General features: G+C 35.8%; 1 protein-coding gene across 5 annotated transcripts in view; it reads right to left on the bottom strand.

Moving 5' to 3' along the window:
• Positions 1-26,682, bottom strand: part of ROBO2 (roundabout guidance receptor 2) — a 1,676,226-nt gene that overhangs the window by 1,526,860 nt on the left and 122,684 nt on the right. The gene's annotated exons all lie outside the window — the stretch shown is intronic.

Genomic DNA, 26,682 nt, shown 5'->3' on the forward strand with positions numbered 1-26,682 from the left:
ACAGGCACCCTCATGTTCACTGCAACACTATTTACAATAGCCAAGACATGGAAACAACACAAATGTCCATCAACAGATGATTAGATTAGGAAGGTGTGGTATATATACACAATGGAATACTACTCAGCCATAAAAGAGACTTAAATAATGCCATTTGCAGCAACATGGATGGAACTAGAGACCCTCATACTTGAGTGAAGTAAGTCAGAAAGAGAAAGACAGAATTAAAAAAAAAAAAAAGAGAGAGAATGTAATACATTCTTTAGGAAAGTAAGCCCTTTCACAAAGGGTAGGATCCTGGTTTTTGCACATAATCCAGCTGCAGGTTCTTTTTTCCACCTGAAGGCCTTGCACAGCCAGTGTTCAAGAACATTAGAAACCACCATAGCAGAATTTTAGATGAGGATTAAGTGGTAAATGTTTCTGAGGTCAGGTGTTAGGATGTTTGATAGTAACCAGGAATAGTAAGTGTTGATACAAAAACAGACCCTACTTTCTGATGGTCGGTATGCATGGGGCATGGGCCTGATAGCCTGATAGTGTTTTCATCAGCATCCTGTCCAGGCTTGCCCTCATGAAATTGATTGTGAGTTGGTAGCTAGGTCACCTGCTTTCCTCCGGCTAGGTTTTATCTTATCCTAAACATGAGAAACAAAATTGTGTCATGCTTCCACATCAAAGAGAAGCCACTTAAACATTATGTCTACATGAAGATCAAGTTATATTACCTCATCCTAGTGCACCCCTGAATTAAATATTTAGGGGCAAGAAACAGGAATATATTGATTCTATTTCCGTTCTCACATTTTCTGGATGACGATGTTTTTAGTGAAGCCAGTTTTCAGGACTTTCTGTAGAAACTTTCTTTGATAGTTATCCCTTTCTTTATAATTTGAGGACTCTTGCTCAGACTTTATTTTAAAACTAAATTAGATCAACTAATATTTTACCATCAATTACTCATAGTTTCATTTATTTGAACACGATTCCCAAAACTAAATTTTTAATTACAGTAGAGCTTCATTTAAAAAGGATTTTAAGATAAAAAAAATCATTTGTAGGATAAAATTCCTTTCAGTAGAATAAGGCTCTAATTTGAATATGAAACGTGAAGATAAAATAATTTTTCTAAAATAACACACTAAAAGTTATTTCAGAATATATTGTCTACTCCAATTACATATTCCAAAATCTTTGCTTTTCTAACCCATTAATATTATATTAGACCAGTTAAGATATTAAAGAAACCTATGACATTATGACTGAATCAAACACTAGCAATCTATCCTGCATAAGATGTATCAAATCCTCCAAATACATCCAAATTCGTCTCTATAAAATAAATTTATGGTGTAAGTAGTGGGACATTTTAAAAAGCTCAACACAGACTTAATAACAAAAGAAAATAATCTAACTCACAACAATAATGAAAATATAAATTGCCATGATACTGTTATCTATTAAACTTTATCATATGAATACTGTAATGATTTTTTATCCTTTTCTAATAAGTGCTAAGGAAGAATATTTTTCCAGTATTATTTATAATTTTGAAAAACAAAACAGTGCTCCAGGAAACAGGAGTCACGATGGATGGCAGAGTTATTAGCAGTAAATCTGCATTGGCCATTTGTTCTATGAAATGGAGAAATTATGATCCTTTTTTTTTTTTTTTTGGTGGAGGGTGGGGATATAGTCATCAATGGAAGTTGGTAATGAGTTTTTGTCTTTGATGTCAAATAAAATCTCTCTTTAAATCTATGCCCTTCCCTAAAAATTCACTTTCTTCATTATTTATTTTACATTTCAAAATCTCCGGTTATTTTAATACTTATCCCTTTTTTTGTCCTTACATCTAAATGCATCTTTAAATTTTAGCGTTGCATAACCAAATGAGTTTCCAACTATTTTTATAATAATAACTCAGGAAGAATGCCACTCAAACCATAAGAAGCACTTCAATTTAGACTTCAAGAAGGAGGCTAACACTGAAAATTTATTAAGATTTTAAAACAGATTATTAAACTTACATAAGACTTCAAAGTATCCTAATCCCTAGTAGCACATTTGCTTTTCATACATTATGGAAAATACTTAAAATGCAATCACTCCATTCATGAACTTGATTAATTATTTAAGTTGCCATTCCTACTGTATTTGTCATGTACTACAGAAAATTACATCTTTCAGGCAATCAACAATAACTAAAATAAAAACAAGTGAAATTCACTTTGCACTACCAACAAATAAAGCACTGTAGTATCTAGGCATGGCCAGAATTAAACAGAGAAATATTGGCTAGTAGAAATATAGTCAATACTCCAACTTCCTGATAAATTCAACCTAGACGTCAGAGCTTACATAAAAGACCAAAACAACAGTGATAATTTACCAAGGCTGGCTTGATAGTACAACAGTTAAAGTCACCCAAGTTGTAAAAAGACAATGTATGGCATCTCTTTAATTAGAGTTTAAATCTGCTCATCTTGATGCAGTAATAAACTGAGCAACGCCAGGTTATGTGCTCTTTTGGAAGACAGCTATTGTACATAATACATGTGGCCCTTTTCAATTCAAGGCCTGGTTCTTGGCTCCTGCTTCTGAAACACAATGTTTCATTTTAATGAAAAATACATTACTGCAGTAAGATAAGGTCATCAGCTGTTAAGTGTAATGCAATTTCTCTAATAAAATTAATTTTATAGCCTGCATAAAAGACTTTATGTAGGTTAAATACTGTTAATTACTAGCTAAATTTTGTTCCTTAGAATGTATAAATGAGGCACCTCCATCCTCCATAAAAAAAATGCATATACTGTAAAATGTCAGTAGGGTTCTCTATGGTTTCAATTCTTTGTGTTATGCTAAAATGCCAGCCATAGTCAACTGTGGGCTAATATGTTCTTTTTTTGGTCATAGGGATAGAGGATTTATTTGCTGCTATGTCAAGACTAAAAATGGACATGCCAGTGAAAGCTGTGTGCAGTTTTCTTACAGGGCAGTAATTTTTGAATAGTAATTCAGACAAAAATAATTAGTACCTGGGTATTATATATCCCAAGTTAGTCATCCAGCAAATTGGGTTTATTTGTTCTCAGATGAAAGCCAAACTGGAGTAAAGGAGACACAAAGCACACCTAAAATCAATATTAGAAAAGCACCTCAATGTGGGTAAAACTGAAGTCACATAAAACAGACAACATGCTCTTGGTAAAATTTACATATAAGCATTAATTCGATAAGCTTCTTGCTTTGTGAAAGGTTTTCAGTATGAAGCATTTCTTAAAAATAATTTCTCAAGTGGTAAAGGATTTAGACTTAGCACAGAATTTAAAATTGCACAGCTTTGAAACTGAATCTCAACAACTCTCCTATCAACCAGTTATGTAAAATCTATGGTGAGTTATTTAACCATTCTGATCCTGTTTTATCATCTGCTCCTTACATAAAGATAAGAATGGTTGCCTCAGAATGTTATCATCGCACTTCACATAAAAACAACACAAAGTTCATGCCATTAAGTCTAGACTTTATATGTATGAAATAAGTATTAATTTCCTTCTGATTGTACTCCCTTTCCATGGACTCATGGGGAGCTATTGAGAACAGAGATGTGACCAGATTTTAGATGCTCATTTATTTGTTAACAGTGTTGTGATGATGTGCAGAATCATTGAGGTGAAGGGAGTGGTACATGGTTAAAAAAATGTCATTACATTATATTAAATGTGATATTTCAAACATTCTTACTAAGAAATTATAAATTTGGTGCACAAGTAGTACATCTAGGCTCTTTAATACATATTATGTCTAAGGTAGCAACCCCAGCAAGACAGTAGGAAGTATCCTCAAGAGATCTGTGTTTACTGTTCCTCACTGACCCCACACAGTTAAAAGCAGAGGGCAGCATTCAGAGACTCCCCGTTGTGTAAATGATGCTTAAGTATTCTCTGGCCCCAATCTCCTTATATCCCCTCTTCGTATCCTGTCTGCAGATATCAACACTTTTCCCAGGTTCCCTGATAATAAATCCACATTCTTCTTGCTACCTTGGCCTCAGCCACAGAAGCTACTCATTTCTGATACTGGATGAACCGCCAGGAGGTGGCACTGGTGCAGAAATCATGGATGACAGTCCAAAACAGCAGAGCCTGACTCCATCAGGTAGGGGAACAGGGTAATGCAGATGGGAGATAGCCATTCCAGGGTAGGATCCAGTAGGATAAACATGACCAAACTCACAAATTACCTCTTGTGTCTGAATCTCCTCTATTTTTGTTTGTTTTCACTCCCTCTGGTTTAGCTCTCTCCTGCTAAATGCATTTTAATGAATTTGAAAAACTTGTCATATATTAATAATTGTTACCTATATAGAACTGTCACCATTTCATTAACCTTAAATGATTTTGGGGGTAGTAGGGTGAATGCTACAGATGCTTTTTACCATTTTATTGATCTTCAACTTACTTTTGTATCTTTTTTACATAGGCCTTAAAGAACATTTTTTTCCCCATTAAAACATAGCAAATTTGAGGTACTTGCCTTCGTCTATTATTTATATTGACTATTTTACTAGAAACTCATATTTTACTAGGTCTCACATTTTACTTTATGTAAGTTCTACTAGATTAAGAAACAGGTGCATCAGTACATCTTATTAGTACTTTAACTTCATTTATTGTCTGACTTTTATTCACAACCATCTATTTTTTTCTGATAATAAATGCAGGAAGAAGATATGCTTCTGCATTTCTGTTCATCTCTTTTCCAGTGTCTTTGTTCCATCCTTTTAAGGAAGTAAGAAATGCTGATCCTATTTGTTAATACATTACTACCACATAGGCTCCATTAACTAGTGGCAGGCTCAGTACATATTACAAAACCGTGGGCAGCCATGCGGCTCACCATGTCTCCTGTCCTAGCCACTTTAAGTATGAACCTCCATGGATCTTACTTTATCAGTGCAGCCCAAGTTGAAATGTTGGGTCATGGCCTGGCTTCTCTCCACAACTTCTGCCATATCACTTAATGGCTCAGAAGGATAAAAGATATCCTATTCATGGGCCTTGAGTCTCAGCTTCACGTGTCCACCTGTCTTTATCAGAAAGACCATATCAAAGTGCCAGTTCACAGCAATGCGTCCATTAGAAATGCTTTTAAAATGGAAACTTCATTCACATTTGTAAGGGCATGTTTCATCTCTCTAGTTGAACCTGTACAATTTATTTTTATAAAATAACAATATACAAGGACTCAATTTTCTGAATACCAGGACTCTTATTTTTTTTATTTCCCCAATTTTTTTTTTTCTATTGTACAGCAAAGGAAATGAAAAAGAAAACAAAAAGACAACTTACAGAATGGGAGAAAATAGTTTCAAATGATGCAACTGACAAGGGCTTAATCTCTAAAATACACAAACAACTTATATAACTCAACAGCAAAAAAGCCAACAAACCAATGGAAAAACGGGCAAAATACCTGAATAGACATTTCTCCAAGGAACATATACAGATGGCCAACAAGCACATCAAAAAATGCTCAACATCCCTGATTATTAGAGACATGCAAACCAAAACTACCATGAGATACCACCTCACACCAGTCAGAATGGCCATCATTAAGAAGTCCACAAATAACAAATTCTGGAGGGGGTGTGGAGAAAAGGGAACCCTCCTGCACTGTTGGTGGGAATGTAAATTGGTACAACCACTATGGAGAACGGTATGGAGGTACCTTAGGAATCTATACACAGAACTACCATTTGACCCAGCAATCTCACTCTTGGGCATATATCCAGACAAAACTTTCCTTAAAAAGAACTCTTAATATTAATTTGATGATCACCTGTAACAACTAACACCCCAGATGCCTTTGACTATGCTTCAATTTAATTATTTTTCAGTTTTTATATAACTTTCCACTTTCTATTGGGTTTAATTCCAATATTTTAATGAAGAGATATTCCTAATAAAAAGTCTACGTCAATTAGGTTTATTAGTGTATCAAATATTTTGAAAATATTAAAAGCATGCATGTGAAATAAAGTTGCTACACTTTAAACTTGGGAGAGCAACATCCTCTACATTTGAGTGAAGGTATTAGAGTAATAAGCATATCAGTCCTCTCACCCTGGTCCCAAGAGTTAATTCAAAGGCCTGGGGAAAGAATAAGGAAAACAAAATACAAACATAATTCTTTACTCTAGAGCTTTGAAAAATTGCTATATCAGAGTACAAGAATATTTTACATACATCACATCATTAGTTCTGAAATGTAGATTTCAGTATTAATTTCACAAGGCAAATGAGGTAACTGTGGTCTGAATAGGTAAAGAGACAATTGTCAATTCTCTGCCTCCTAGACAGCAATATCTTCTCAGATCCACCTCTTAGAGTATTGACAGTAAAAATAAAAATAAACAAATGGGACCTAATTAAACTTAAAAGTTTCTGCACAGCAAAGGAAACCCTAAACAAAACAAAAAGACAACACACGCAATGGGAGAAAATCTTTACAAATGAATCAACTGACAAGGGATTAATCTCCAAAATTTATAAGCACCTCCTGTAGCTCCATACCAAAAAAACAAACAACCCCATCAAAAAATGGGCAGAAGATCTAAACAGACAGTTCTCCAAAGAAGACATACAGATGGCCAAAAAACACATGAAAAGGTGTTGAACGTCACTCATTATTAGAGAAATGCAAATCAAAACCACTATGAGGTGCCACCTTACACCAGCCAGAATGGCCATCATCCAAAAGACTACAAACAATAAGTGCTAGACAGGGTGTGGAGAAAAAGGAACCCTAGTACAGTGTTGGTGGGATTGTAACTTGGTGCAACCACTGTGGAAAGCAGTATGGAGATTCCTCAGAAAACTAAAAATAGAACTACCATTTGATCCAGCAATCCCACTCCTGGGCATCTATCCAGAGAAAACCACAACTCGCAAAGACACATGTACTCCAATGTTCATTGCAGCACTATTTTCAATAGCCAAGACATGGAAACAACCTAAATGTCCATTGACAGAGGAGTGGATCAAGAAGAGCTGGTACATATACACAATGGAATATGACTCAGCTATTAAAAGGAACGAAATATCAGCATTTTTAGCAACATGGGTGGACCTAGAAATTATCATGCTAAGTGAAGTCAGCCATACAATGAGACACCAACATCAAATGCTACCACTGACATTTGGAATCTGAAAAAAAGGACACAATGAACTTTTTTGCAGAACAAATACTGACTCACAGACTTTGAAAAACTTCTGGTTTCCAAAGGAGACAGTTTGGGAGATGGGGTGATACACTGGTGGTGTGGGATGGAAATCCAATAAAATTGGATTGTGACAATCATTGTACAACTATAAATGTAATAAATTCATCAAGTAATAAAAATAAAGAAAAAACAGAGAAATGCAGTATTAGTTACCCTTTGAAATATTTCTCTACAAAATAGGGAGAACATTATGAAAAAGTTTCTACACAATGCTTTGCATCTCTTTTCCTTTAGGGGCTAAGAATGTGATGTTTCTCAAAGGTAAAAAAAAAAAAACCCCAATATATATATATATATTTTGAAAGAAATACTATTACAAGTCTCAGAGATGAGATTTAAAAGCCAAGAAAAACTTTCTTAGATTGTAGCATTGCACAGCAAACCATCTTTACATCCACAAAAACACCCCTGGAACACTAAAACACAGTGTGAATGTGTGGGAGCAAATCACAAGCGATCTGAGAAACATCAATTTTGTTTTAACTGCCCTAAACTACTGGCTCATAAAGTACAAAAGGATGTGGTATAACATGGATGTGAGAATATATTCTGTAAGATAACCATTAACAGTGGTTTTTTTTGACATTGATGTTTTGTTGTACAAAGAAAATATACAGAGCTAAACTACCAGGAAGAGGCATCGGTTTGACATCAAGAATTTACAGATTTACATGTGTTTCTAATTTTTAAATCAGCATTGATAATAAAAATTATAATTATTAAACACATTGGCTTTCATTTGTGTTAATTCATTTTGTTTTCTCTCCCAAATATGTCAATCATTACTGGTATCACTACCAGTGTCTTCCAACACTCTTAGTAAATTTAAGTGGCAACATCATTTTTTAATGCATATGTAATCTCCAAAAATCCCATTAGAAAATGACAAAATCATTCATGAGGGTGAAATAAATCAAAGCAAGAACTTGTATTTGAAGAACATGAAATTCAACTAAAATAAGAAATACTTAAAAATATGAATATATCCGAAATGTCATAAAGCACATAAACCTAGTTGAAATATAAATTAAAGAGAGCAATCATGTAGCATGAAGCCAGATAACCTTCCTAGTTCATAATATTTTATATTTAATGTAATATATTATAAATAAGATAGTTACTAATGAGATAATGGCTTTTATAGGAAACTCAGTAGTAATTCAGTAGAATGTCAAAGCAGCAAAGAGGTCAAATTAATTTCTAAGTTCTTCCATTTATCTTTGAAAATGATGGGGGTGGAATTACAATTATAAAAGTGTTTTATGAGAGCCTGGACAATAATTTTTGACAAACATGAGACCTTAAGAGAGAAGTCATAATGCAACAATGAGATAAACAATAATAGTGACTTATTAGAACCAGCTGATGTTTATCTGAAGATTTTGAATGGATCAAATTATCAACTTGAATAGATTATATGTCCTAAATGCAATTAGGAATGAAAACCAGTCAAATGCTATGACCAAATTAAGACTTTTAGCAATGTAGAAATTATGAGCCATAAATTGCTACCTTTGACCCAGGGAATGCAATACTTAATTAGATGGATTATAAAAACTGAATGCCTAATGAGATATTTATAGTTTCCTTTATGCAGAATCCACTTGTTCTTGTGACACTAAGACTCTCAAGGCCTTCCCAAATCCAAGTAAAGCAACAAAGCTTCTTCTCTTTGAATTTGGTCAGCTTAGACTTAGCTAAATCCTCTGAATTCATCCACTGTTCTTGAACAAGAGCCCACCACTGAAAATAAACCATAGGAAGAAATGTCTTTCAAGATTTTAGTAACGGATGTTTAGGATGTTTGTAATGATCATAAGGACATAGTGGAGATACTTTTAAGGAAGTAGCATAATTTATAATTACTTAAGGCACACCAAATTATAATCATCATCATTTGAAGAAAGACCTAACAATAAACCTGCTATTAGCTTCATCTGCTCTTAAGAGAATCAAAGGGTAGGTGACAAATTCCATTGAGCGCTGATGGTGGTTTCAACAAATGTAGTATCAGTGTAAAGTACTTTGGTTTTTTGTTCACTTTAAAAGTAGACTGGCAGGATTTCCTGATGAACTGAATACAAGACAAAAGAAAAACAATAGTTAAGATTGACTTTATGGGTTTTGATTTAAATAACTTGAAGTATGGAATTCATTTACAGAGCTTGCGGGAGTCCCAGGCTTGGGAAGGTATATGGGAGGGTCAATTTGGCAAATAATCATTATGAGTTATTCATCATTTTTTTTTCTTTTTAGGGCCGCATCTGTGGCATATCACAGCAACACGAGATCCAAGTGTGTCTGTAAACTACACCACAACTCACAGCAATGTCGGATCCTTACCCCATTGAGCGAGGTCAGGGATCTAACTCACATCCCTCATGGATACTTGTTGGGGGGTTTGTAACCCGCTGAGCCACAACAGGAAATTTTCATTAGATTTTAAGTGAAAATGTCAACCATGCAGTTGAATAAACAATTCTGGAGCTGAGCAGAGCTATTAAAACTGGAAATAAAACTTGGAAAGTAGTGGTATTTGCATAGGAGTTGAAGCATAAGATCAACAAGGGAATGCGTTTGGATAGAGAAAATAAGTGCCAGAATTTAGCTCTGTTACGCTGCAGTTCAGAAATCAGGAAGATAGGGAAATCAGCAAAGGAGCCTAAAAAGCAGCAGCTACTTAGGTGGGTAGAGCCAAGACTATAGTGTCCTAGAAACCAAATGAAAAAAAGGGTTCAAGGAGAAGTGAATGGCAACCCATGTCAAACACCAAGAAAAGGTCTTAGCATTGAAGATTACAGAGGCAAAAAACAAATTTTGCAAAGTAGCAAAGACGACACTGGGGTGAAGTCTCCAGAAACTATGCAGAAAAAGACTATGGCATGGACTACTACTGCAGGTTTGCTCTGGGGATCAGAGAAAGGAGGCAATATCTTGAAAAGGTTATATGGTCTGGAAAAGTATTCTATTTTCGGAGATGAATGATTGTAGCATGCTTGTATGTGAAGAAAATTATTAATTGGAAAGAAGAGAATTGCAGAAGAAATGGGAAAGTTGGTGGAATAATGTCCCTGAGTTAGTGAAAAACCTAGGGTCTAGTCCACAAGGCGGAGGCTTGATATTCCTATGAAGACTCCCTGGCATCCCACAGCCTCATCTCCATAGCAGCTGGAGGGATCCTGTAACATACAAGTCAGATCATCATGCATGTCTAGTTAAAAACTCCTCAGTGCCTCTCCATCTTTTTCAAATTAAAAACCTGAGCTCTGTTACAAAGGCCTACAAAGAACTGTATAATTTGGCCCCATTATCTCTCTACCTCCCTCTTTTTTCAACATCCTTCTGGCTCAGTAGGGCCAGTCACATAGAACCGCTTGTCCTTCCTTGAAAACACCAAGTACCTACAAAGGCTGTGCTCTTGAACACTTTCATGTGCATGGCCTGCCCTCTCTTTTCCTTTGGGTTTTTGCCTGGATGACACCTGGTTACTGAGGCCTTCCCTGGCCATGATGTTTGAAATTGCAATCTGTATCTCCCTATGCTTCATGTAAATTTTTCCTTAGCACTATCCACCTTATGACATATTTTATTTTCTTTATGACAGACTTACCACAGTAGAAGCTTAGTTCTATGAAGAAAAGGCTTTTGTCTATTGTTCACTGCTGTATCTTCAGAATTGAAATCAGTGTCTGTTACATATGAGATGTTAATTATTTCTGATAAAGACAATGTGATAGTTTGGCACTTAACCCCAAACACTGTCCACTTCTTTGATAATTCTAAGTGTAAAAATCCTAAAACAGCATGTGCTAAAAATAGTGTAAAAATCCTAAAACAGCATGTAGTTAAATAATATAAATTGTGTACCTTTTAGAGTTTTTTCCACTAAGATTTCTTTATGATAAGAATATACGGCCAAAATAAATTTTGGTGACTGGTACATTTGTAAAGCTCTACATGAAAGATACATTTCATATTTTGTAATAGGAAGAAAATGTGTTTTCTAGAAGATACTTTTACTGTAAAATCAAGTACAATTATACATTACAGGATAAGGCAGAATATTTAAAAAATCCTTTTATAAATTATATCTATCCTGGACTATTTATGGATCGCAAGGTAAATCACAGTGTTTTTAAAGAATTTCAAGGCTCTGGTTTGCTCTAGAAAGGCATTTCCCAAGTTAACTTTCATTGTTAGTCTCTACTACACTTTCCAAACATTTGGTCAAGAAAATTCCTTTATTCTCTATTGCTTATAATCAATAGCTACTATTTACTGATGTTTATTATGCAGGTATTGTTCTCTGGTCTTAACATCTAATAATGAATTCCACAACACAACTATACTGTACTATGCATTATTCTGATTTTTATCAGATGGAAACTGATTAAGAAATTGTAAAACTGAGGGCTTTTGACCACACTTCTGATTTGTGGTAGATCTGGGATTCAAACCAAGAAGGCTGACCTCAGGATCCATGCTCTTAACCACTGTGCTCCACAAATGCCTCGGGATTCCTAGTTCAGACCCACACATTAGGTGTCCTAGAATCACACAGCTGTTATAAGTTGGAACTATCCATGAAAAATAGACAAAGAACTCAGTTCAGGCTGTGATAACAAATTACCATTAACTGAGTTCTGGAGAATTCAAGAAAGATCAGGGCACGTGATCAGAAAGAAAGATCTGGTTCTGGTGAGAACCTTCTTCTGGGCTACAGATTGTTGACTTCTCATTATATCCTTACACAGCAGAAAAATTAGCTCTCTGGGGTTTCTCTTATAACAGTACTGATTCTTCAATGTACTAGTGTGGACTTCTCCCTCAGGACCAAATTACCTGCCAAAACCTTATTTCCTAACACCATCACATTGGTGGGTAGAGTTTCAACATATAAATTTTGGGAGGACAAGAGTATTCAATCCATATAGAAAGTGTCTTTGTTTCAAAAGAACAACACATTTTAAAGAAAAAAACAAAAGAAGTTGTTGCCCTCAAATATACAACCAATATAACAGCCATTCTAAAATATACATTCGTGCAGGACTCTAGTTTTGAGTAAGAGACTATATGCTGACTCATCATTCTGATGCAAGTTTAGAAGAATAATTTCAACACTCTCTAAAAGGTAGTGGTTTATTGGTATGTCATACTATTTGTTCCATGATATGATAAATATGATTCATCATGCCATTCTATAAATATTGCAATGGATTATTAAAGCGATAAAGTCTACTGGCAGAAATATAATGAGATCATGTCACATTTGTATAAAACTTAGATGACAAATTGTGCCTTCTGTAGAGGCTGTTATAATCCTAGAAGAGTCTGAAGTAAGGATTCTTGGATCACAAAGCAGAAAAAACAACGCTAAATCCAAGATAGTGTTACAATTAAAAACGCTGATTGAGAACACTTGTTGAGAGTACAGACTAACATGGGAATACAGAATGATTACTCTCCAGGTTCTTTATGATAGACAGTTTCTCATTATAAGAACTATTTTTCAAATAGTTAGTCTAAAATATTTACAGACAACATATGGAGTAACCCCTTAAATGAATCAACATGTCTAAGTAAAACCTCAAATATGCATCATGCATATAGACATACATATGTCTAAATTTAAAAATCACATGCATATGAAAATTAGCATCATGCCACATTTGTATGTGTTTCAAAATATTACTTTATCAAATAATTTCATTCATGCCCTCCCACTATAGAAAATATATTACTTTGGAAGAAAGCTAATTATTTAGAAAAATTGCATTCCCTAGATAGATGTTTGTTAGGCCTCTGATGCCTTTGTACACAGATTTAGCTAAAGATATTGTTTCTTATAGTGGATAATATTGAAAAATTAGTGGCTAATAATCAGTGTGCAGACTGGGAATTAAGGCTATTATTCGACAAAATATGCTTTTAAAAACAAAACAATAATAAAATGCTACATTACTATGAAGTTTTTAAAAAACAACTTTTATAGTCATTTTTCCTATAATTGTCAATTGGTCTGATATTACTTATAATAGCCCAAGAATAAACTTGGTGACTACTTGAATACATTTTCTAAGGTGAGCAAACACAGTGACCTGTTTAGCACTTTTCTGAAAGAAATTTAGTTAACTTTGATAATGGAGAGATACATAGCATGGCAGTCAGCACACTAATGAAACCTTCATCAGATCATGTATTTTGTGGTTTCCTATACTAATTGTCCATGATTTTATACTTAATAACCACTTTTTCTTCATTTCTTTTTTGAAGTTCATTCAATTTATCTATGTAATATCAATAAGTAACTCAATATAATAATTTGGAACACAGGAGTTCCCGTCGTGGCGCAGTGGTTAACGAATCCGACTAGGAACCATGAGGTTGTGGGTTTGATCTCTGCCCTTGCTCAGTGGGTTAAGGATCCGGCGTTGCCGTGAGCTGTGGTGTAGGTCACAGACACAGCTTGGATCCCGTGTTGCTGTGGCTCTGGCGTAGACTGGCAGCTACAGCTCCAAATAGACCCCTAGCCTGGGAACCTCCATATGCCATGGGAGCGGCCCAAGAAATGGCAAAAAGTCAAAAAAAAAATAATAATTTGGAATACAAATGTATTAATGACTATATATATCTGATACATGTGTGTGTGCTTTACACTTGCGATAAAGACATGAGACAAGCACAAACAAAAATCACATATTTACCTGATAATGGAATAGTATATATGATGCCAACATTGAAAAAATTAGGCATTAAGAGGTATATAATCCCTCCCACATATCTTAGATCTGTTGTGGTTTTACATTGTATTATTACTTCAGACTCAAAACTTGTATTTTGCATAAAAATAAAATCTGCTTAAAATAAAAGGACCTGATTTAGATATACATGCATTTGCTGACAGAGTCAAAGTACTGGTTAATTATTTTCCTATTTTTTTTTAAAGGTTAGAGAGCTAACCATGTCTTAGTACTTAAATTCTAAATCATCAATAACTGGCCTTTAAATTTGGTCATTGGAGGAAAAAACTACAATTCTCTAATGATAATGTTACCACCCAAGAGCCTGTCCCTGAATATGAGGAGCCTATGACAGCTCTTCTGGACTTGCTTATTGCTGAGTCCTCTAGCTTAAAAGCAAAGATTCAAATGGAAAAGACCAGAAGCTTTGCAGTTCAGGCTTCATGGATAAAGTAATTTCCTCAGCTGCTCATCAGCTGTGTGACCTTCATCATGCACATTAGTTTTATCTCATGTATAACAGATTACCACCACATTAGAGGCTTCAAACAACAATGGGTTATCTCATTTTTGGTGGCTCCACTTGTTCTCTGCTCAGGGGCTTGCAGGACTAAAACTGAGGTGTCAGCTCGTCTTCAGTTCTCATCTGGAGGTTGGGGTCCTCTTCCAGGCTTGTTCAGGTTGATGGCAGAATTCAAGTCTTTGAAGTTGGAGGAAGGCAAGTCCTTGTTCCCTTGAGGACTATCAGCAGAGGCTGCTCTCAACTTACAGTCACTCTCACATCCTATCCCTAAGGTCCTCTAAAAAATATGGCAGTTTACCTCCCTAAAACAAGCAGGAAAATCTCCAATTTGCTAGAAAGACACCCTGCATAACATACAGTTATCTCAATCTGACTGTCCCATTACCCTTGCCCTATAACTTGACTTAATCATATTCACGCACATGCCAGCCTACCCAAAGGTAGGATTTTATATAGGACATGTACACTGGAGGCAAGACTACTTGTGTAAAATTCTTTGCTGTGCCACAAATGTACCAAGTGATCTTGGTCAAGTTACTACTTCACTTTCTTCATCTGGATAATCATGGTACCCATCTCAAAAGTTTGGTAGGGAGTTCCCGTCGTGGCGCAGTGGTTAACGAATCCGACTAGGAACCATGAGGTTGCGGATTCGGTCCCTGCCCTTGCTCAGTGGGTTAATGATCCGGCGTTGCCGTGAGCTGTGGTGTAGGTTGCAGACACGGCTCGGATCCCGCGTTGCCGTGGCTCTGGCGTGGGCCGGTGGCTGCAGCTCCGATTCGACCCCTAGCCTGGGAACCTCCATATGCTGCGGGAGCGGCCCAAGGAAATAGCAACAACAACAACAACAAAAGACAAAAAAGACAAAGAAAAAAAAAAAGTTTGGTAGAAGAAAAGTCAGCATACATAAAGTTCTTAGAGCAATGCCTATGCTAAGGGCTCCATAAATGGCAACTGCTTTTAGACTTGGCTCAGGGAAACCAAAGGGCCTCAGGCCACCTGCAATATGCCCATGATTGACTGTTGAAAAGTTTTGTACAGTTATGACATTAGGTAACTCATTATTTCTTAGAAGAATATAATTAGAATTACCTTGCAAAAACATAGTTAGGAATTAGATTCCCAATTGTTTGAGCTGATGTGTTGCAAAATATAACCAGATTTCTAAAATGATCAAATCTAATGTTAATCAAAAATCAACAGCAAAAGATTTCTAATTAATGGAGAGGAAATCACTGCACTCAATTCTGATTATTATTTTTAAAAAAGCATATAGATATATGCTATTATTAGTGTGTGGCATCAATTTTTCTTTTTTTTTTTTTTAGGGCCACACCTGTGACATATGGAAGTTCCCAGGTTAGGGGTCCAATCAGAGCTACAGCTGCTGGCCTACGCCAGAGCCACAGCCACACAGGATGTGAGCTGTGTCTGTGACCTACACGACAGCACATGGCAATGTCGGATCCTTAACCCACTGAGCGAGGCTACCAATCAAACCCACAACCTCATGGTTCCTAGTCATATTTGTTTCCACTGTGTCACGATGGGAACTCCTTTCCTTCTCCAACTCCAAAATATATAATTTTTAAAATCCTACATCTCCCCTATTGTTTTCCCTGCTCTTTCCACATCCAACCTTACATTAACTTATGGACTAGAAGCAATTATCTGGGAAAAAAATATCCCAAGATTTGCCAGTTCAAGAAATGATCTGACAGTCTTCACAGTTAACATTGCTCAGCTGTTGAACAGTGAATACTGTGCCTGGGTCTGGGGAAATGTTTATTTTATAAATTCTCTAAGTTTAAAACACAAACCCATCTACCCTGGCATCTAGAACACAGATGAGCTTGCCTGAGATATCTATTTAGAGGAGAGATGGAGGGATTTCTGAGGAAGGTGGTTCTATCCAGACTTCATTTTGAGAAGGGCATCAGAGCACAGCAAAGAGACATCCAGCTTTTAGCACTGTGGAGGCAGAGAGCCTGGCTCAGCAGCATCCAGGTCATGCAGTAGCAGTGGTACCTCCTCCACTAGAGCAGTCTGGTGCTGACACTTGGCACTGTGTCCAGGTGAATAATCTCCATGTCTACTTTGTTGACCCAAATAAAATTTGTGGGAACTCCTAATATCCTTTAAGCCTTAAAAAAAAAATTAATTGCCTAAACTAGAGTTAATCTAATTGAAGTTAAGTAGCATAACTGAGAACCTCAAATGATAATATCTCCCCATGAGACAGTCGGCATCAGTTTAAAAAGATGCTCAACACAACCACAGCAATTAACATGCTCTTTGTGGCCATATCTGTGCATGAGCTGATGGTTTGGGACAGGGGTAAGTTTAAAGGACCTAGGAATGAAATTTGGTTCCAGTCATGATACTAATATGAGCCTGGGGACATCTTTTCACCATTGTCTATTTCATTTTCTTCATGTCAAGAATATAAACCATGACCTAAAGTTACCTTATGTCTATTTCAGGAGTAAGGATCTATTTTCAGGCCCGCAGGCTAGTAGTATAAGCATATGTTGCTAATCATAATTAGAAAGAATAATGTCTGGGTAGGTTGAGTGTTAGGAAAAAGTCACCCTTGAATCCTCCTTCAGACCAATACCACCTCTCTGGTAGATGAAGAGAGAGGCTAGGATTTAAAGTTGTTCATTTTATGATTGACAAAACCTGGTACAATATTTTGCTAATGTACTAAAACTGTAACATTACTCTTACACCTGTCATTTTTTAGGGGTGACATTATATAGCGTGATATAGTAAATTCTGCTAGAGTTAATTACTTTTCAATTTAAACATCTATTTTACGGCTGTGCCTGTGGCATCTGGAAGTTCCCAGGCCAGGGAGTGAAGCCAAGCCACAGCTGGGACTTATGCTGTAGCTACAGCAACACCAGATCCTTTTAACTCACTACAATGCTGTAGCTGCAGCAACACCAGATCCTTTTAACTCACTACACTGGACTGGGGATCAATCCAGCTCCTCCACAGCAACCCAAGCCACTGCAGTCTGATTCTTAACCTACAGTGCCACGGTAGGCACTCCTGAACATTTATTTTAAATTGAATTTTACTTAACAATATATTTTAGAGTTTTGATCATTTTATTAACATTTCCATCTTACTATCCCATCAGAAAACAGGCCTTTCAAAAATCATTTTAAAAATTGGCTCTATTTCTATGGTCGATGGAATAAGGTCATAATTCCCCCCACACCCCATGATGCCCACATCTTAATTTGAATCTCTGAAATTTGTATGTTCAATTGCTGGGCAAAGGACAAACCAAGGCTGTTAATTAATTAACTTCAAAAGGAAAGATTATCTTGGATTATCCCAGTAGGTACAATGTAATAACAAGGGTCCTTGAAAGTGGAAGTGAGGAAGAGTTAGAGAGAAGTGTGACCACAGACGAAAGGCACAGATGGATACAATGTTGCTGAAGATGTTAGAGGGCTGTGAGCCAAGGAACATAGGTGGCATGTAGTAACTGGGAAAGAAAAGGAACTGGACTCTGACCTAGAACCTCCAGGAAGGAGTCCATCTCTTCTCACACCTTGCTTTTAGCCCAATGAGACCCACATTGAACTTGCAAGCTATAGAACTATAAATCTTTAGGTACTTTAGCCACCAAGCTACTTTCGATAATTTGTTTCAGCAGCTATAGAGAACTAATACAACTCTTGTGTGTAAGCTTATTTTGTCTAAAAGAAAATTTCTGGCACTTCAGATTGTATAATAAAAATTATAGGGCACACAGGTCATCTAAATAAATATGCTTTTTCTTACAAATTTTCCCAGAATCACATTTCTACTATTAAATGTTTCTGTTAAACACTAACACTGATTTAAATATGGAAATCAAAGGCAAGCAATAATGAATTTTTTTTTTTTTTTTTTTTTTACTTTTTTTTACTTTTTAGGGCCATACCTGCAGCACATAGAAGTTTCCAGGCTAGGGGTCGAATCAGAGCTACAGCTGCTGGCCTATGCCACAGCAACTCAGGATCTGAGCCACACCTACAACCCACACCACAGCTCACAGCAACATCAGACCCTTAACCCAACTGAGCAAGGCCAGGGATCAAACCCACATTCTAATGGATACTAGTTGGGTTTGATACCACTGGGTCACAACGGGAACTCCAAACAATGAATTTTATTTCTGTGTCTATAATTAGACACATGGACAACAAAGACTACAGATTTGTTTAAAAATAAGTAATATATTTTTTGGAATTCTTGCTGTGGTGTATTGGGATTGGTGGCATCTGGAGGGCCCTGGGATGCAGGTTCAATCCCCAGCCTGGCTCAGTGGGTTAAGGATCAACATTGCCACAGCTATGACTTAGGTCACAACTGTGACTCAGATCTGATCCCTAGACTGGGAACTCCACATACTACAGGGTGGCCAAAAAAAAAAAAAAAAAAAAAAAAAAAATTAAATAATGTATATTAGAAAAAATCTGAATCTAAACAATAAGGCTATGCCTAAATAGAAAATGTAAACAACTAAGTTGAAATGTAACATATTCCCTCATTACCTTGGATAATGACCCCAAGAGGCAGGATGAAAGTGTTAAAAGGAATACATATACTTTCCCCGAATTTATTCAGTAAAAGAGTTCTTTTAGCTGCAATTGATAATGGCAAAGTTTTTAAAGTTTGACATTAACTAGTTGATGAGGATTTGCATTATTCAGATGTATTCACTTTGATATTTTTTCATAATCCCTATAACAGAGAATAACATTCTTAATAACCATGGCCTTTTCTAGGCAGCTGAAAATCATGCTAGGAAAAATAAAACCCTTTAATATAGTGGTATTTTATAATAATCCTGTTACTGGAATGAAACTGTAACAAAAATGTACTTCTAGAACTTCTAGTATCAAAACATTAAATGATGTCCAATTGGGAGAATCAAATTCTATGGTAAAGAAAGGAATGATCATGAGACAGCAAATTTCAAAGTTTCTTTTTTTCTGTAATTTCTCTGTCTGTAATAAATAAGGTTCCCAAACTAGGAGTCACAGACAAGATCTGTTAATTTTTTTCCATACAACAATAGCAGATGCCTATTCATAACTTGAAAAAACTTAAAATAACAATACTAGTGGTATGACACTGAGCAAAATTGTGGAGCTGTTATCTACAGTTGTAATGGAACCCAAATTAGCCATTCATATTTTATTTTCTCTTCCTGGTATTAGAGATGAAAATTCTCATTGGAAGCCAGCAGCCACAAATAGCTGAGAGTCTTCAAAATGATCACCTTCTGAGGAAGCCATTTTTTCTAAAAGACAAAATTATTCAAGTCAAAATGTCCAGTGCTAATTAAAATAACTTACTCTAGGATAATTTTATGAACTTTAGATAGCTGTAACAGAACAGGTTTATTTTCATTTTTGTTTTTCTTTTTATGGCTGCACTGCAGCATATGGAAGTTCCCTGGCCAGGAGTCAAAGTGGAGTTGCAGCTGAGGACTATGCTACAGCCAGGGCAACACCAGATTTAAGCTGCATCTGCAACCTATGCAACAGCTTGAAGCAATGCTGGATCTTTAACCCACTGAATGAGCCAGGGATCAAGCCTACATCCTCACTGAAACTATGTCAGGTTCTTAACCTACTGAGCCACAACGGGAATTCCAGAAGAAGAGTTTTATACATTGCAATGCAAAATATCTGTTAAAAGGCTATGACTGTAATATGCTTATTTGTTCTGTCATTGTACATGTATATTAATATAATATCCACATTAATTTTTTTCTATTTCCAATGTACAAAAAGTACATTCTTTCTGTCAACAAAAAGTATTACATTTATTTATAAGTGAAAATTCCACATGGATATGATTACTAACAACTATCCTCCAGATAATTTCAGATTTTAAGATTATGGAAATGATTTATAGTTAAGATTAGTAATAATATTCAATTCTTCAAATCTCATGGCCTTATAAGAAAAATTACTTTTCTAGCTTCTCCTTTTGTAAAACATGACAAAGTACTTAATCATATACAATATAATAGCAAAAAGCTACTTGTTGATTTGTGATTTTTATATGTAATGCTCTCCAACAAAAGTGAGTTGCCATTTTATTTCAGTAAGTAGGTTGCAATAAGCTATATAATTATAAACTAGGGGCTTTATGCAAAAGAGTCACGATTACATTTACAGTATAAATTATTAGAAGCTCTAAATATATTGACTGCTGATAACTACAGGATCTGCTCTCCTTTAAAAAATGTTCTGTATAATTATTACAATTCTAAACTTTCTAATACTGCTCTCTTAAAATAACCTTATTGGATTTACTTTTCTACCTCACACATGTTCTCCTTTTAATCATATCCCTTCACAAACACTTGGTGAATGCAATGATTTATTATCCTGAATTTTTAACTACCTGTCTACATTTATGTTTTGCTGCTAAATCTATCATTTCAGACAAATATGGCTCAACAAAAACATTTGTTTAAAACATAAGATTGGGAACAGAAATCAAGATAAATGATTTAGAATAAAGAACAATCCAAAAAAAAAAAAAAAAAAAGAATCAAATTGAAGTGCGACTTCAACAAGAGAAGCCGAGACAAAGGACACTGGTGAATATCTGGAGGAAAAAAAAAAAAAAGCTAGTTTCATTGGTTGACAGTAGTGATCTACAGCTCTGCATAATAGGCTTCCAGCTCTATAAATCTGTTCTACTCTGCAGCACTTTCCTGAGAAAGTGATATATTTCTAAAAAGTTCCATCTAAATGTCACCCTGAAAGCTTACTAGGTTGGGGATCACTCCCAGTGCAGACGAATGTAGCAACACCTTTTCCAGGGACCAACACCCACTTAAATATTAACAGAGAACATGTTTATCAAGTGAATATAAGTAGTATTTAAGTATTTTAAGGAGAACGTCTGCCTCTTTGAAAACGCTTCTAACTTTCAAAACTTCCAAATGCTCACAACTCTAACAGCAAGGGTTTGTTTCTCCTGAGGGATTACACAGACTGGATCACTGAAAGCAAGAAGCATTCCATGTAAACCAAAGGGTTGGGGGCGGGGGTGTCTTAATTCATCTAAGGAACTGCTACTATGTCCCAGGCTCGTGCTGTGTGTATGTGTGTGGTTTAGAGGGAGAGGGAGAGAGAGAGAGGAGGAGGTTCACAAATGAGTAAGCCTGCCTAAACCAAGTAACAGTAAATAGAAGGAAAAAAGATAACAGAAGCAGAAAGGTGATAATAACTTAAAAGTTACACACACCGAAAAGGAAGCCAGATTCTCATGATAGAATATTTTAGGATCTTATCTTGATTCTAATTAGTCTTTAGAAAATTAGGGGAAACCTAGAGATAAATAGGCAGAATATTCAGGTCAATAACATAGTTTTAAACATACACACATAAACATAATTATGAAGATGTAATGTTTATCTGTTTTTGTTTTAATGGGGATGATTGAAACTGTATACTCGTAACATATTGTGTGTCCAAGAATTGCTATTTACTGAATCTGACATTATACTTTCTTCTACTATAGGCCAGTCGTCAGTAAATCAATTTGCAGATTTTAAACTGCTACCCGTTGCCACCTCATTTTGAAATTTACTTATGTTTGTTTAAGATTTTTACCTCCTTACGTTATGATGACCATCTCCAATCCTTCTGTAACAGTGGTTCCCCAGAATCCTACAAAAAGCAAACTTAAGTGTATGCTAAATATGATAAAGTCAGTTGTCTCAGTGCCAGAGATATATTTAAGAACTTTTTCTTTTTTTTCTTCTTTCTAAACATCTATATGAAAAGATGTTTCTTTCTAAACATCTATATGAAGCTTTAGTATTTTTCCTTTTTTTTTTTTTTTTTTTTTTTTTGTTCTTTTTAGGGCTGTACCAGTGGTATATGGAAGTTCCCAGGCTAGGGGTAGAATCAGAGCTGCAGCTGCCGGCCTACATCACAGCCACAGAAACTTGGGATCTGAGCCACACCTGTGACCTACACCACAGCTCATGGCAATATCAGGTCCTTCACCCACTGAGCGAGGCCGTGTCCTCATGGATTCTAGTTGGGTTCATTACTACTGAGCCATGACGGGAACTCCTGAAGCTTTACTATTTTAAGTGTGTGTGCTTATTCAATTTTATTTTAGAGATTCTTTTAGAACATATAATTAAATACACCCAACATGATTCTTCCTCTAAAAAAAATCACCAAGTTTTAAATGCCATACAATTGAAAGAACGCAGGTTACATTACAGGGTCAGTATTAGAATGTAACTATATGGACTAATGAGTTTTGTCTAAGATTGTCTAAATATGTGTTTTTAATCCCCAAATGTTGAATGACCCATTAGGAACTGAAACTATTAGTAAAACAGTCAATCAAGTTTGTTTTAAAAAACTGATGGGTTTGAGGACCCTCAATACTATTTTCCATAGTTGTTGCACCAATGTACATTCCCACCAACAGTGTAAGAGGGTTCCTTTTTCTCCACACCCTGTCCAGCACTTATTAATTGTAGATGTTTGATGATGGTCATTCCGGCTGGTATAAAGCAATATCTCATAATAGCTTTTCATTTGCATTTCTCTAATACTTGGTGATTTTGAGCATATTTTCATGTGATGTGTCTATCTTTATATCTTTGCAGAAATGTCTATTTTAGATCTTCTGCCCATTTTTTGATTGGGTGGATTTTTTTTTTTTGATATTGAGCTGCAGGAGGTGTTTATAATGCCATGTATAGGAATATGGATGGACCTAGAAACTATCATACTAAGTGAAGTTAGACAGTGAAAGACAAATATCATATGATATCACCTACATGTGGAATCTAAAAAAAAAAAAAAAGATACAAATGAACTTATATGCACAACAGAAAAAGACTCACAGACTTTGAAAAACTTACGGTTACCAAAGGAGACAGATGGGGAGGTGGGAAGGATGGACTAGGGGTTTGGGATTGGCGTATGCACAGTGAGGAATATGGAACAATTGGCCAACAGGGACCTGCCAAATAGCACAAAGAACTCTACCCACTAGTCTGTGGTAATCTTCAGAAAAGCATCTGAGAGAGAATGGATATGTGTATATGTATGACAAAGTCACTTTGTTTTACAGCAGAAATTATGACAGCCTTGCAAATTATCTGTACATCCATAGAGCTTTTTTAAAAAGCTGATGGTAACGATAAATGAGATCTGCCCTTTCAGATTGACAATCAGTTTAAGAACACATTCCCAGGTTCACAACTTCTCAACATGTTGCCTCAAGAAGTTAAGAGCACAGGAGGTGTGAAGTAGCAAACTCATTCATAAAGAAGCATACAAAGATGACTAGTAATGAAATATAAGTGCCTCCCCCAGACTTTTCATGATGAAGTCTTCAAAAAAAAAATGGATTTCAAAGTTCCATGTTTTAAATTATTTTCAAACAAGGTACTGTGGATCTATACTCTGAGACCCCTAGGAACATCAGCTAAAAATAGGAGGACATTAATCTCCAAGAGAAAAAACTAGAAGTGTTAGTTTTGATAGAAGAATGAAAGCCATCATGATAACCTTGAATGACAGGGATGCCATGTAACTTTGGATACCCATTCCTGAATGTCTCTCACTCTTGTATCTACGAATTTTAGGCATTTACTCCTAAATAGAAGTGACCTGACATGTTGGTAAGTGGAACTGTCAGGTCTTGAGGTCGGAGTGGACACGAGGACACTCAGACAGGAGGAGGACCTTATGTTAAAGTCTCATAGCTTTGGGAAAGCATCCGTGTATGCTTTTCTTGAAAGAAACCCTGTCTTTGGGAGCAGGGGATTAAAAGATTACATCTTATACTGGTGAATATGCTATTCTCTTCACTGTAATTCTTTCAGTGGCTTGCAGGCAGGAATTTTGTGTTAAGCTTGGGGTTAATAAATGCAGACTATTGCCTTTGGAATGGATTAGCAATGAGATCCTGCTGTGCAGAACTGGGAACTATGTCTGGTCACTTATGATAGAACATGATAATGTGAGACAAAAGAATGTATACATGTATGTGTAACTGGGTCACCATGCTGTACAGTAGAAAATTGACAGAACACTGTAAACCAGCTATAATGGAAAAAAATAAAAATCATTATATATAAAATAAAATAAATGCAACTTTAAAATGAGATGCCCAATGAAGATGACTTCTTGTGTGTCAATTTTGGAAACTGTCACCAATACTAATAATAAACCACTTGCTGTCATACGTTTCCCACCACATGCCCATTGTGGTGACTCTCATCCTAATCAATGTTCCCTTTCGAGAAGATTTCTAGAAATGTTTCAGGGTGCTCTGAATAGAGCATGCCTTATAATCTAGTTTCAGACAAGTCATCATCCACTATCTGCTCTTCTGGTCCAGCAACAAGGAATTGATTTTGAGAATATTATTATGGTAACACTGATATACTCTCAAGATATCAATTTATCAATCCCAGAGGATATTAACTGTAAGCTCTTGGATTTTCTAGGGTACACTGCCTACTGTGTGGAGAAAACTTCAATCTGAGTATGTCCAAGTAGAGTGTCACCCACACTTAGGTATTACCACTAAAATATTAAGAATCACCTGGACTCATTTACATGCTTTCTCTATCTGGCCTATAACAATAAATTCAGATAAAAAAACATATCAATTTAAACTAAACAAACACATTTCACTGCAGCAAATCAGGATTCATTTACTATGGGGGTTGCCCTATTATTTGAAGTATAATGTTTAAATAAAATCAATTACTGAAAAGCATGATTTAAAACATGTTTCCGTAGAGATCTAGAACTTCAAATCCCATTTAATATCTGTTAATATTCTTCCCCCATTCAGTTTTAAATAAATTGTTATACAATTGATACAAGTATTTCAAATAAAAGTTACCACTTTAGAATGCTTGCGTTACATTTTGGGGTAATAGGCAGTGTTTATTAAACTATAAAAAGTTCTGAACACCCACTTTACAAGTTGTGCCTTTTCTGTAGGCCATCCACTCTACATCAGTAAAAGTACATACAATAAAACATCGGTGAGCAAGGATTTCAATCTGCTGTTACCACTGTAATATAAAGATAGTTTCCAAAACAGAGAAGATGGGTGGGAAAGGTTAATAAACCTATTCATCTAAAGGCACAGTAAGTCCACTGCCAAATGCAGTACATTATATTTTATTTACTATTAACCTCCTGGATCTTACATTATAAAAGATAAATTGTTCTTTTATAGCATCCTAAAACATCTCTTATGACTTCTATTTGTATGAAATGATAGTTTAATTATAAAGAACTATTTTCATGTAGAATTCATGACTTGCATTCGTTGTTCTCATCACAATTGTAATTGTGACACCTTTTTGCTTATTAATGAACACATACCTTCAAGGTAGAAAACATTGTTTAGGTCCTGTAATATAAGGAAAAAGAACCTCTAAGATGCAACTGCACCCCTTTTTTTTTGTTTGTGTTTTTTTTTGGCTTTTTGCCTTTTCTAGGGCCGCTCCCGCGGCATAAGGGGGTTCCCAGACTAGGGGTCTAATCAGAGCTGTAGCCACTGGCCTGCGCCAGAGCCACAGCAACACGGGATCTGAGTCTCGTCTGCAACCTACACCATGGCTCACAGCAACACCGGGTCTTTAACCCACTAAGCAAGGCCAGGGACCAAACCCGCAACCTCATGGTTCCTAGTCGGATTCATTAACCACTGCACCACGAAGGGAACTCCTGCACCCCTTTTTTAGCTGAATCTTTTAGACTTTCCTTTAAAGGTTTTATTTACACTTGACTTTAGAAACAACTTGCTCTCAATGAAGCTGTGTAAGTATAGTTTGATTTTTATTTTAGAGGTAAAAAATTAACTCAAGAACCAGGTCAGTAGATTTAGCTTATAAATATTTTAAGAAACAGAAGGTTTGTAGACCTCAACATAAAAACTGAATCTAACTAATTTGGGTGGAACGTATAACTATCAGTATTCTGGTTGTGATATTGTACTATAATTTTGCAAAACATTACCATTGAGGGAAATGGGGTAAAGGATACATGAGAGTTCTCTGTGTTACATTTTATAATGGCATATAAATCTGTAACTATTCC

The sequence above is a fragment of the Sus scrofa genome, chromosome 13 (genome assembly GCF_054392235.1).
Source record: "Sus scrofa isolate SSC_HxYL_T2T_F1_AM1 chromosome 13, Sscrofa_HxYL_maternal_Yorkshire_Landrace_v2.0, whole genome shotgun sequence".
Lineage (NCBI taxonomy): Eukaryota > Metazoa > Chordata > Mammalia > Artiodactyla > Suidae > Sus > Sus scrofa.